This window comes from Diospyros lotus, chromosome 1 (assembly GCF_014633365.1).
Source record: "Diospyros lotus cultivar Yz01 chromosome 1, ASM1463336v1, whole genome shotgun sequence".
Classification (NCBI taxonomy): domain Eukaryota; kingdom Viridiplantae; phylum Streptophyta; class Magnoliopsida; order Ericales; family Ebenaceae; genus Diospyros; species Diospyros lotus.
This window is the reverse complement of record NC_068338.1, coordinates 1,955,354-1,969,577: the sequence shown is the minus strand read 5'-3', so window position 1 is coordinate 1,969,577 and position 14,224 is coordinate 1,955,354. Positions and strand designations below refer to the sequence as shown.

The window sequence follows — 14,224 nt, the reverse complement described above, 5'->3', positions numbered from 1 at the left end:
TTCAACTCCTTTAGCTCATCAGGTGCTATTCGGTATGGAGCCTTAGAAATAGGCTGTATACCAGGCAATAACTCAATAGTAAACTTTGCTCCTTTATGGGGAGGTAATCCTGGTAATTCATCAAGGAAAACATCTTGGAAATCTCATAATACTGGCACCTCAAACAACTTCTTCTTGCTTCCCTCATCTAAGGTAACAAAAGCTAGGTAAGCTTCATATCCATCACGCATTAGCTTCTCTAATTTCATCTTTGAGATCATAGGAATTGTAGCCATAGGCTTGACTCCTCTATATATCTGAACCGGCTATCGAGGTAGATCAAAGTCTATAATCTTCCATCGACGGTCAACTCTTGCATAATGTCGTGATAACCAATCCATGCCAAGGATCAAATCAAAATCCCTAACATCAAGAATTTCTAAGTCTCCAAATAACTTCTTATCATGTACCTCGATCTCGCAATTTTCAAACATTTCTCTTGATAGCATATGCTTGTTGAACTATCGTGGCATAATCCACACTCTGAGCTCTTCCAAAAGCGTGGCAAATATCAACACGCAATCCTCTCTGAAATTTAACAGCCTTCTTACCTTTAGTGGACACCAACTCTGAGGCCTATCTAGTCAAGGCTGTAAACTCTGCCTCATACTGGGCCATCGTCTTGGTACCTTACACTAACTCAACGAACTCAAAAACTTTTTGGTCCTTAACCCATGATGAATAATAAGCATCATTGAACACTTGCTAAAATTCGACCCATGTGGGTTCTTGATTACCAACCTCTGGCGAGTGGTCTTCCACCATCTCTCGGCATCGCCTCTAAACAAGAATGTGCTAAGTCGCACTCGGCAATCGTCTGTACAATCGATAGAATCCAATTCTCAACCGTTGTTGCATCTTTGCCTCCATGGAATGCTGATGGTCGGAAGGCGATGAAATCCTTTAATAGCTAACTCCCTGTATCTGCCTCCACAACTAGAGCTGCTGGAGCGACTGGCTTATCTCCTCTACTACCTTTTATTTCTTAGGGAACTTGTGATTCCCTACCTGATTAGTAACTAGGGTGTCTATCACCCTCATCAATCCTGCTAACATATCTCGCATCTCTACCACTCCCTGTCCTAGATCGCGACAAGACTCTCCTGGTGAGCTTGGTGTGGATACTGGAATCTCAACTTGCATAAAAGCAGTCTGACTGCGAGTACGGGGTCATCCACCTCTATTACTCATCTTTCTTCATCACCACTTAGGGTTAGAATACTGTTAATTGGGCCAACATGTCTAACTGACGAACACAAGTCCTAACTCTACCCAACATCCTATGTGTGTACGGGAGACTTCTCAAAACACTGCTCTGATACCAATACTGTAACACCCCCTCTCCTAGAACTGCCCGAGAAGAGGTGCTACGGGGAAAATAAAATAAACTAACTGATAATCTGAAATCTGATACCATGACTGAACATCTCAATCAATTGGAATAAAAACTCTTAGTCAATACAAACTGAAATGCATAAACTCTTACTGAGGGACAATCCCTCAACTGAAATATAAAATAAGATCTAATCTAAGAAAACACTATGAAACTCAACAGACTCCCAGACATCTTTTATCTTGAGCGGCTCCACGTACACACACTACTGAACACTGCTGCTAGGCCCCACATCTGATACTCCCCTGCTAGAACCTGGAGGGGTGAAGAGTACAAGGTGAGCTACAAAAGCTCAGCAAGTAATAAGCTGGAAAGAATACTGAAGCTGAATTGAAGAATATCGATACTGATAAATAACTGACTAAACTTGTACTGTATAATCACTGTCTGATTGCATTCATAAAAATGTAATGCACATAAACTGTAAACTAAATGCAGGTATGCAACTTTGGCTCATAGGCCCACATAATCTGATAATACATACCTGTCTGATCTGAAACCTGCATACATAAAAACTGTAAGCACATACTGTGGGCAAAGCCCCTAGCCCCCTGGTTGCCACCAGGCGAGCAACTCATAAACTGAGCTGAAACTAAAACTGATGGGATCCCCGCGGACAAGCCGCCTTGCGCGCATAATGCAATGCAATGCTCACATAAATGCTGGCACACGATATGTAGTGCTCCATATAAAGTCATGCTCAATGCTCATACCAAAATGTATGCACATAATCTCACAAAATAATGTTGATCATGTCAAAATAAAATATATTGAACATGATATGATCTTCATCTATATATTGGAATACAAAGATTCTATGAATTATGATTTATGGTATGGGTATGATTAACTTGTCATGTTCTGGCTTATGAATTCAATGTTGGAAGGTATTGAATACATTGATTGAATTAAACTTGAATTAGGACTCACTGGAAGCTAAATTAGATTTCTGGAAAAGTCATCCGGATATTAGAAAGGATATCAGGATAAGAAGAAAGACATCCAGATATGAAGAAGGCTCATCCGGATACACTGACATTCAAAGAAGAAGCTATTCGGATATGCTGGGAAGTATTCGGATATGAACTAGGACATCCGGATATGATTCTGGTCATTCGGATATCTCACTGATACATTCGGATATAACTGGGGACTATTCGAATGAAAAATTCAACTTTTTGAGGGAGGCATCCAGATATCAGGCGAGACATCCGGATATTATCTTGACCTTTCTGGATGTATAAACAAACCATCCAAATATCATACTCGAAGAACTTTAGATACATCCGGATACAATACAAGGTATCCGGATATTAGAACTTAAAGTAATAGAACTTGCAATCCAAAATGGATAAGGATTAATAGAACTTGCAATCCAAAATGGATAAGGATTACTGGAACTTGCAATCCAAAATGGATAAGGATTAATCGAACTTGAAATCCAAAATGGATAAGGATTTCTAGAACTTGCAATCCAAAATGGATAATGATTACTGGAACTTACAATCCAAAATGGATAAGGATTAATGGAACTTGCAATCCAAAATGGATAAGGATTACTAGAACTTGCAATCCAAAATGGATAAGGATTAATCGAACTTGCAATCCAAAATGGATAAGGATTACTAGAACTTGCAATCCAAAATGGATAAGGATTAATCGAACTTGCCATCCAAAATGGATAAGGATTACTAGAACTTGCAATCCAAAATGGATAAGGATTAATGGAACTTGCAATCCAAAATGGATAAGGATTAATAGAACTTGCAATCCAAAATGGATAAGGATTAATGAAACTTGCTCATAACTTCACTGTTATATGCATTATATATATACGTCTCTGCTTACTGATATAAAATCTGAGAACTCAATGAAGAACTGAAATCATCTGAAAAAATGATATGAACCTGTAATGGAAGGGATTACAGGAAGAATACTTGCCTGATAGAACTCTCTGATCGAACCCTGGAGCGATCCTGAAGACTCTAGCAAGCCTCTGCTATCTCTTGGCCTCTTGGTTCTTCACATGGCGTGAAGAAAAGCTAAGCTAATGGGCTCTATATATAGACATAAAGTCCTAGATCTCTTTCCTTTTATAACTTGGAATCCCTCTCCCAATTGAATTTGGAGACTTTCAAACCTTCTCCTATTGGGACTAGGAGACTCTTAATCCAATTCCATCTCATACATGGATTCTCATTCTTCTTTAAATACATAGTCCCACTTAATTAATAATAATACAAAAATTATTATTAAAACTCTCAAATAATAAAACTCCAAAATTACCTTCATGCCCTTGCATTTAATTTCTACAAAATAAATGCCATTTAAATGCTATTTAAATACTATTCTCTCCATTAAAAATCTAAATTGCCACCTTGGCAAATTTCTTTAACTCCAACATTAAAAGAAATAAATGCTATTCTTTTCCTTTAAAATCTCTAAATTGCCACATTAAATAATTAATTGGCAAAATCTCTTAATCAATGCTTCAATAATTAATTAAATAATTCCTGAATAAATACTGGACCCTCTAATGGGTCGTTACACTTGTTATGCTTGTATTTACTTTGCATGTGCACCCTTACTGAGCTTTTGAGCTCATGAGGTTTTATCCTCCCCTTGTAGGTTGTTCTCATGTCGAAAGAGAGAAGAAAAAGTTGAAAGCTTGTGGTTGGAAGCTCATGGTGTTTAATTATTTTTGTTGTAAATTTATGGCTTATGGAAGCCTATGTGATTGTGTTTGATTTATGAGATGTAAAACTCATTTGATTGATAATGACTTTTCAAAGCCCAAGCTATGGGTGTATTATCGTTGAAGGGTTGATTTTAAATTGAAATGAGATTGAGGTTTATGGCATGTTGAAGCCTAGGATTAAATCTCATTTTGGTATGAGTTGTTGTGGAAGCATCAAGGGTGTTGTTTAAGCCTTAATTATGGAGAAATAAAGGAAAAAATATATATTTTTTTTGGAATCAATAGCAGCCTGTGCGCGCGCTGCAGGCGCGGCCAACGCCTAGCGGGGCCCCGGGCGTGCCAGCGGGCCCGGCCGGCCAAATTTTTTTAAAATTTTGGAATTTTGGGAAATTAAGGGGTATTTCTAAATTGATTTTGAGTCCCGGAAGAATTTTCAAAATAAAGGGATTTTTCGGGCATTTTTTGAGAAAATGCCGAAATTTTGAAAAATTGAAAATTTGAGTTTTTCCTCCAAATTTGGTAATCAATCAATGGATTGATTTAAATTGGTTATTTTATGGAGCCCGGTAAAAATTCTTGAATGGGAAAAGAATTAAAAATAATTGAGAAAGTGGCGATTGGACGTCTGAATGAGATTTTCTTTATAGCTAATGCGGTGTGGCTAAAGCCCAATTCTACTAGTGAATCCTGGGATTCAGCGAAGGAAAGGATGAGCCTAGCTCCCACCTAGGGCGTTTCGTCTTGAAACATGGTCCACCCTTCGCCAAAGGCCGGGCAGGAAGACAATTCGGGTGATTGTTCACGAGTAACACCCGTAAGTGGGAGTGGGGTGTTACACCTACCTAGAGTCACCTGGAGCAATTTTAGATCGCCGAACTCAAGTGTTGCGAAATAAAGAGATATCGTTAGTGAAGGTTCAGTGGGGAAAGCACTCGGATGACGAGGCAACGTGGGAACTTGAGGAAACAATTAGGAAGAAATATCCTCATTTATTCGAGGAAATGGAAATAGAGTAGGAAATTTTTATATTTTCTTCCAGAAATTGTATTTCAGAATGCAATAATTATTTAACATTCAATAATGTTGAGTATGTTTCAAATTTCGAGGACGAAATTCTTTTAAGGAGGGGAGAATATAATACCCCATATTTTTGTGAAGATGCCACGTATTTTAAGGAGGGCTGAAGATCTGTGAGATGCGGTAGGGGCGACGAAAGCAGTGGTTAGTCCCACAACTCAGCTGCAAGTAGTAATCGGTGTTAAGGCGATTTAGCGAATGTTAAGGCATTATAGCATCTCGAGATGTTTGAGACAGAAACCTGAGAAAGAGAAACGGGTATAGCATGGGAATAACGCTACAATTGATGCCTATCGTTAACGGGTCTAATGCTAAGGACCACTGGATATAGACGATTAGTTCACGGGAGGGACTGTAGCCCTCTATGTGGAGTAACTCGTTTACAGTGGAGACGATTAGACGTCGAAGACCTGGGGTATGCTGTAGGTTATGTCTGGGCCAGACCTAAAATTCCGTAAGGGTTGAAAAATCATGATAGTGCTTTTGTTGCCTTGGCAGTAAGAAGGTTTGTGAATTGATTAGGTGATATCTTGTGGTATGAAAACAAGATGCGTAGCAATGCTCCTTGTTAAAGGATGCTAACGCAGTTGTGGTTAATATGACCGAAATGGTTATGGTAAATTGGGATGATAGACCCAGTGCAACCTTGCGATAATGCGAGAAGATGGGTTGATTGGTGGAGTCGGTAAATGGCTCTAGGATGTTACGTAAGGCTTGCAATTGCACAGTTTAGTGTTAGTCCTAATTGTGTCGATGCGAAAATGAGGAAGTATCCTCATGTAGCGCTGGATGGGTTTCTAGTTGGTGACACAAGATCAGTTGCCAGGTGGTAGCACCTGATGGCAATGACGGGAGTGTAAGGCTCGAGGACTGTGGTGTAAAACCTTGTTGGTTGCTGTGTATGTGATTGATGCTAAAAAAATGCAATATTTGTTATGTTTTTATTACCTCGTAATCCATTTGATCGACTTAAAATCTCCAGAATTGCTTGTTGCAGCCCAAAAGAAGGAAAAGAGATGAAAGAATGACTCATACTCTCCAAAAGCAACATTGAAAGAGAAATAAAAAGTCAAGAAATAAAGGTGTTCTAATGAAAGTCAAAGCCATTCGAATGAGTCTTCAAAGGTATTCAAATATGGAGCAAAACAGAAGAGAGCTGCTCAAACATTCGAATAAATCATTCAGACATTCGAATATGCAAAGATATCGGGTATGTATTCAGATAAGCTTGGCCTAATTCGAATAAGAAGTAACAAAAATCAAGATCTCCAGATAAGATTGTGCATATTCGAATAAAAACCAAGTCATTCGAATGAGCCGAGCATGAGAAGAAATTCGGATGAGCACATCGTTTGGAAGCAGTGAAGACATATTCGAATAAAAACCAAGACATTCGAATGAGCCGAGCATGAGAAGAAATTCGGATGAGCACATCGTTTGGAAGCAGTGAAGACATATTCGAATGAAATCCAAGTCATTCGAATGAAGTTGAAGAAGAAAGGAAATCCATTCGAATGAAGGCTGAGTAATTCGAATAAGAAGCAACCCAAGGAATTCCATATTCGAATGCTTCCCAAGTCATCCGAATGCAATGAAGAAGTCAAGAGAAAAATTAGAAATTCATTCGAATGAAAGTACTGTTGCATTCGAATGACCGAGAAAATCGCCGTGTAAGGAACAGTAAAGCATGAAATTCATTCGAATAGGACTAAAATTCATTCAAATGAGCTGATCAGCCAAAAGAAACGCAGTAAGCATTCGAATATCTCTGCTAGTCATTCGAATGAGCAGCCGAACAAAAATTCTGACATGCGCAAATACACGCGGTGGCTCTAAGGTAAATTCAACCAACTTTTTGAACAACTTTTCAACAAATGGTCCCCACTTCCATGCGCCATAAGCTTAAAAAGGGACCAACATTCTTTGGAATCAGAGGTTGGTGAGGGCAGAAGATACTAAGAAAAACAACACAAAAAAAAGAAGAAGATCATTGGAAAGTGGAGAGTTTTCTTTTTTTCCTTTTGTCTGTTTCTCTTACTTTTGTTCTTATCTGTATTTCTTTCTTTGCGAATAGCACTTCAGTTACTCTAGTTGTTCTTGCTAATTCTGAGCTCTGTATCACAAGTCCATCTTAATTTCTGCTTCAAGTTGTAGTTCGTTTCAGTAATCAATACAGCAGTAGTTTACCAAGTTCTTATCTGTTGTCTCAGTTTATTTTCTTTACGAATCTTGTATTCATCTGTAGAGATTAGTTTTAGTCGTGCACTTCCTATGAAGATGTGTGGCTAATTCGATTCTTGGGTTAAGGCAAAGATGGTGCCCAGAGCCACTGATGAATCAATATAACAGAACTCCATATGTCAAAGTAACAAAAGCAAAAGCAGTTTGAGAAATGTTATTAACGAAAACCTCAGGCTTGGATTGGTTCGTACGCCTAACTTAGAGTCTCCATGCCATGTATGGGGGCTGCTTGACCTGGAAACGTTCTCATACACAAGCCCCGAGCATTTATTTTGTCAAAACATTATTTATACACTGATTTATGATAGCTTCTTACCATAGAGTCTCCATGCCATGTATGGAGGTTGCTTGAACAAAGAGTTATCATCATCTCAGTAGTACATTTAATGGTTGAAAACCCAAGCTATTTGAGCTGCTAGTTACATCACAGAAAGCTATATGGTGAATCAGTTGGGTTTGGCACCAGATTTGTCTTGACCCAAGATCTCTCCATTTCCATATTACAGTTATATCACATTTAGTTTGATCTCATTTTATTATTCCGTTAATCAAAAGAACTGGTGTGGTTATCTCCTTCCATGAGTAATCTCCCTGTGAGTCGACCCAGTCCTGCCCGGAAAAATTACATATAAATTTTCTGCTACAATCACACTCGTGCACTGGCGAGTCTAAACGCCTCATCCTATCTGTGAACATAATTAATTTGCTAAATCAGCTGAATTAGTGAAAGAAAAATACAAAAAGTGATAAATGCAGGGTGAACGATGCAACAAATTTTGGCGCCGTTGCCGGGGAGATTAAGGTAAGCCAAATAATCATCCCTAGTCCTTTTTCTTTTGTTTCTGTTCTTTAATTTCTCTTCTCTATCAGTTTGGTCTGGTGTATGAGACTTAGATCCGGTAGAGTGGTTGAACAAGTGTTACATTCAGAAAGTACTCCATCTGATTTTGAGTTTTCATTGCCACACTCATTTATGGCTCAACCAAACAACATGTCTGAACATGGGAGTGACCATGGTGATCCTGAACCTGTTGATCAGGAATTGATTAGACCTCTTAGAGAGTACCTTCACCCTTCAAGACAGACAACACCGTCGTGTATCATCCTTCCCATAAATCACCATAGGTTCAATTTCAAACCTGGCACAATCCAATTGTTGCCCACATTCCATGGTATGGATTCTGAAAATCCATATACTCATATGAAGGAATTCGAGGAAGTATGTAGCACTTGCATGGACCATACAGTAAATGAGGATGTTGTAAGGTTAAAACTTTTCCCATTCTCACTGAAAGATAAGGCAAAAATATGGTTAGGCACTCTTCTACCTAGATCTATAAGAACTTGGAGAGAAATGCAAGCAACTTTCTTAAAAAAATATTTTCCTGCCAACAGAACCGCTACTCTTCAAAGACAAATCATGAACTTTGCCTGTAAATCAAGTGAAAATTTTGCCCAACCGTGGGAAAGATTCAAAGATCTTCTCCACACTTGTCTGCACCATGCCTTTGAGCAATGGCGAGTGGTCAGTTTCTTTTATGACTCACTCACGCCCCAATTAAAAATGTTGGTTTCTATAATGTGTAATGGAGAATTCTATGAGAAAACTCCAGAAGAAGCGTTTCACTTCTTTGACACATTGGCTGAAAATACAAGAAATTGGGAAGTTGGCCCAACATCTTCATTTAATCTAAGGGAAAATGCACAACCAAGAGGTAGATACCAGTTGAGTGAGAATGATGATCTAAATGCAAGACTAACTGCCTTAACAAAAAAGGTTGAAAATATGGAGCCCAAAAAGGTACAATCTGTTAAACAAGTGGAAGTGAAATGTGTTGTGTGTGAAACAATGGATCATGCAACTGAAGAATGCCCTACTCTACCTGTTTTCAAGGAGGTATTGTATGGGCAGACTAATAACAATAATTCACACAATTTTGAGGGAAGACAGAATCAAAATCAAAATGGAACCTATTACGGGAACAATCAAAACTACAACTCATACCATCCCAATAATAGGAATCACCCCAATTTTTCATGGAGACATGATTCTGGAAGTCATTCTAAAAACCCCTTCCCTGCACATCAACAATCCTTCCAACAGAATCAAGGTTCTTCATCCAATACCTACCAACCTCCTCACAGGAGATCTTTGGAAGATACCTTGCATCAGTTCATTCAAAATCAAACAGGCATCAACAATCAGGTTGCCCAGCTTACAAAGAATCAAGAGCAAACAAATAGAGCTGTGGAGGATATGAGAAGCCAAATAACAAAGTTGACCCAAACACTAAGTGTGAGAGAACCTGGAAGATTCCCTTCACAAACCAACCCTAACCCAGTTAGGCAAACAAATCAGGTGGAATCTTCTAATGGTGAAAGTAATGCACACGAACAAGTCCAATCTGTGACTATCCTAAGAAGTGGAAAGGTGATTGAAAAACCAAATGATCTTAGGATAAGCCAAACTATTGTTGAGGAAGAGAAAGTAGAAGGACAGGAGCCAATCTTAGAAAAAAATGAAAACAATGAAGAAAAAAACAAGCAAAAACAAAAAGAAGATGGAAAAGGTAAGAACATTGAAAGAGAAAGTCAATATCATCCTAAACCTCCTTTTCCTCAAAGACTGAGTGTCACAAAAAAAGAACAAAAAAATGCTGACATATATGAGGTGTTTAAACAAGTAAGGATCAATATTCCACTCTTGGATGCGATCAAACAAACACCCTCATATGCGAAATTCCTAAAAGATCTTTGCACTGTAAAGAGAAAAGTGAACGTGCATGGAAAAGCATTTCTGACTGAGCAAGTGAGCTCCATTTTGCAATTTAAGACTCCCCCCAAATACAAGGACCCAAGCTGTCCAACCATCTCATGCATAATAGGAAGCCAGAAGGTTGATCAGGCACTCTTAGATTTAGGAGCAAGTGTCAACCTATTGCCTTATAGTGTCTATCAACAGTTGGGTTTGGGAGAACTTAAGCCTACCAGAGTCACTCTACAGCTGGCAGACAGATCAGTCAAAGTTCCTAGGGGTATTGTGGAAGATGTCTTAGTTAAGGTGGATAAATTCTACTTCCCAGTAGACTTCATAGTTCTAGACACTCAACCCCATCATAGTCCACAACCACCAGTTCCAGTCATCTTGGGGAAACCATTCCTAGCAACTTCCAATGCAATCATTAACTGTAGGAATGGAGTTTTGAAACTGTCGTTTGGAAACATGACTGTGGAGATGAATATTTTCAGAATTTCCAAACAACAGAACACTGAAAGTGAGATAGAAGAGGTAGATTTGATTCAAACTCTGTCTGAAGAGTATTTTGAGAAAGAATTTGTCACTCAAACTGTGAAAGGAGATAATCGTTTGGAAGATATCAAAAAGGAAAGTGAGATGCCTTTGACTCAATGGATTCCTAAGCTAGAATCTGTGGAACCGTTGAACAAACCATCAACCTCTATGAGTTGTCCACCCATTCCTGAAAAGAAGCCATTGCCATTTGAGTTGAAGTATGCCTTTCTAGGAGAAGGAGAGACATACCCAGTAGTCATTTCTTCCAGCCTAAGTACCCAACAAGAAGTGCAGTTGATGAAAGTACTGAGAGCGCACAAGAAGGCTTTAGGATGGACCATATCAGACTTGCATGGAATTAGCCCTCTAATTTGCACCCATAGGATCTTCTTAGAAGAAAATTCAAAACCAGTGAGGCAAATGCAGAGAAGGCTAAATCCCAACATGAAAGAAGTGGTTCGAAAAAAGGTGCTCAAATTACTGGATGCAGGTATTATTTATCCAATATCTGATTCAAAATGGGTTAGTCCAACTCAGGTCGTTCCTAAACGGTCCGGAGTTACTGTGGTGAAAAATGAGAAGAATGAGTTAGTCCCAATCCGCCTCCATACAGGTTGGCGTGTGTGCATAGACTATAGAAAACTCAACTCCATGACTAGAAAGGACCATTTTCCCCTCCCGTTTCTAGATCAAACACTTGAAAGGATAGTAGGTCAAGCATTCTACTGCTTTTTGGATGGATATTCAGGATATAATTAGATTGATGTAGCACTAGAAGATCAAGAGAAAACAACCTTCACCTGCCCTTTTGGGACATTCGTATATAAACGTATGCCATTTGGGTTGTGTAATGCTCCTGCCACCTTTCAAAGGTGTATGATGAGTATCTTTAGTGAAATGGCTGAACATATCGTGGAGGTGTTTATGGATGACTTCTCTGTTTATGGAAGTAGTTTTGACTTGTGTTTAAAGAATCTGGAGAAGGTTTTGATTCGTTGTGAGGAGACTCATCTTGTGCTCAATTGGGAAAAATGCCACTTCATGGTTAACCAAGGCATTGTCTTAGGACACATAGTCTCATCTAGGGGTCTAGAAGTAGACAAGGCCAAAGTTGAAGCCATTCAGAAGCTTCCAGCCCCTAGAAATGTCAAGGACATTAGATCTTTTCTTGGTCACGCTGGCTTTTATAGGAGATTTATTGCCTCATTTAGCACAATAGCAAGACCTTTGTGTTGTCTGTTGTCTCAGGACGTTCCATTCGAGTGGACCCCAAATTGTCAAAGTGCCTTTGAGAAGCTGAAACATGCACTTATCACTGCACCCATCATACAACCTCCTGACTGGACTTTACCTTTTGAACTAATGTGTGATGCGAGTGATTATACCATAGGGGCTGTGTTAGGACAAAGCAAAGAGAAGAAGCCCCATGTCATTTACTATGCTAGCAGAACCTTAAATGAAGCCCAGAGAAATTACACTACCACAGAAAAAGAATCGTTGGCTGTGGTGTTTGCATTGGATAAATTTAGGTCATACCTGATAGGCTCAAAGGTGATTGTGTACACAGATTATGCTGCTTTGAAATATCTGCTCACTAAGCAAAACACCAAGCCACGCCTCATTAGGTGGATTCTGCTCCTCCAAGAGTTCCACATAGAAATTAAGGATAAAAAGGGAGTAGAAAATGTTGTAGCTGACCATCTGTCTAGAATCCCAGGTCAGGATCTTACTGAGGGTTCCATTCCTGATAACTTTCCTGATGAACATCTTCTTCATGTGAGTACATTGACTTCTGCCCCTTAGTACGCTGACATAGCTAATTATTTAGCTGTAGGTACAGTTCCTAGTCATTGGACTAAGCCAGATAGACAAAAGTTTTTCAGGAAGGTCAGAACATTTTTGTGGGATGAACCATATCTGTTTAAATATTGTGCTGATCAAATTGTGCGAAGATGCATTCCAGAACATGAGCAACATAGTGTTATGAACTTCTGTCACACCCTTGCTTGTGGAGGTCATTTCTCCACTCGGAAAACCATAGCAAAAATCCTACAAAGTGGATTTTACTGGCCTACCATGTTTAAGGATGTACACCAATTTTGCTTGTCATGTGATAGATGCCAGAGGTTAGGAAGTCTGACAAAAAGGAGTATGATGCCTTTGCAGCCAATTCTGGTTCTTGAAATTTTCGATTGTTGGGGAATAGATTTTATGGGCCCTTTTGTTAACTCGCTTGTTCATGAATACATCCTTCTTGCTATAGACTATGTTTCCAAGTGGGTTGAGGCAATTCCAACAAGGACAAATGATCACAGGATAGTGGTAAAATTCTTCAAAGAAAACATTTTCAGTAGGTTTGGAATGCCTCGTGCCATCATCAGTGATGGGGGTCCTCATTTCTGTAACAAGCCAGTGGCAGAACTAATGAAAAAATATGGGGTAGTTCATAAAGTCTCAACCCCATACCACCCTCAGACAAATGGCTAGGCAGAATTGGCAAATAGGGAGATCAAGCGCATTTTAGAAAAAACTGTCAATTCCAACCGAAAGGATTAGTCTTTGAGGTTGATTGATGCCCATTGGGCCTATAGGACTGCACATAAAACCATATTGGGCATGTCTCCCTATCAACTGGTTTATGGAAAACCATGTCATCTGCCAGTAGAGGTTGAGCACAAAGCTTACTGGGCCATCAGGAAGATGAATGAAAGTTTAGAAGAGGTGGAACTCAACAGAAAGTTGCAACTGAATGAGCTTGAGGAACTTAGAAACGAGGCATTTGAGAATGCCAAGTTTTCTAAGATGCACATGAAGAAATTGCATGACCAGCATATTAACAGGAAAATTCTTTGTATAGGTCAACATGTGCTACTTTACGATTCAAGGCTCCATCTGTTTCCTGGAAAACTCAAGTCAAGGTGGACCGGGCCCTTCAAAATTCGTTCCATCTCAGCTCATGGTGTATGTGATATTGAAAATCTTCAATCTGGTCAGATTCTCAAAGTGAATGGACAACGCCTGAAACCATACTATGAATCTTTGAATAAACAGGAAGAGAGCATGGATCTTACAGATCCACCCATTGGGTAGTGGTCAGTAAAAAAAAAAAAAAAAAATTTGGTGTTTTGCTTTCATAAACTGTTATCACTCTTTATTTGTACTGAAGCAAGCTCATGGATCCACCCATGCAATGAAGGCTACCAGCAACATCCAAGTAAGCAATTGGACCTTTGTGTTCAAAGTCGTTTCTGAAGATCTCCAGGTATTCCTTATATCCTCGTTTTTAAGAATTGTTCAAAGCAAGTTGGGTGGGATAAAGGTATGCCTGAACTGTTGTGTTGATCCTTGCTCATTTAATGACATTCTGTGTGGGTTTGAATTTTGTGTTTAGATGTTTGGAAATTTTTATATAAAAAAAAAAAAAAAAAAACAATTCTTTGCTGTTATTCGAATTCTGTATCCGGATGAGCTTAGTCATTTGAAT

General features: G+C 39.0%; 1 pseudogene; it reads left to right on the top strand.

Annotated features, from left to right (window-relative positions):
• The first annotated feature begins 12,342 nt into the window (after positions 1-12,342).
• The window catches only part of LOC127796648 (uncharacterized), an 82,894-nt pseudogene continuing 81,012 nt past the window's right edge, over positions 12,343-14,224 (top strand).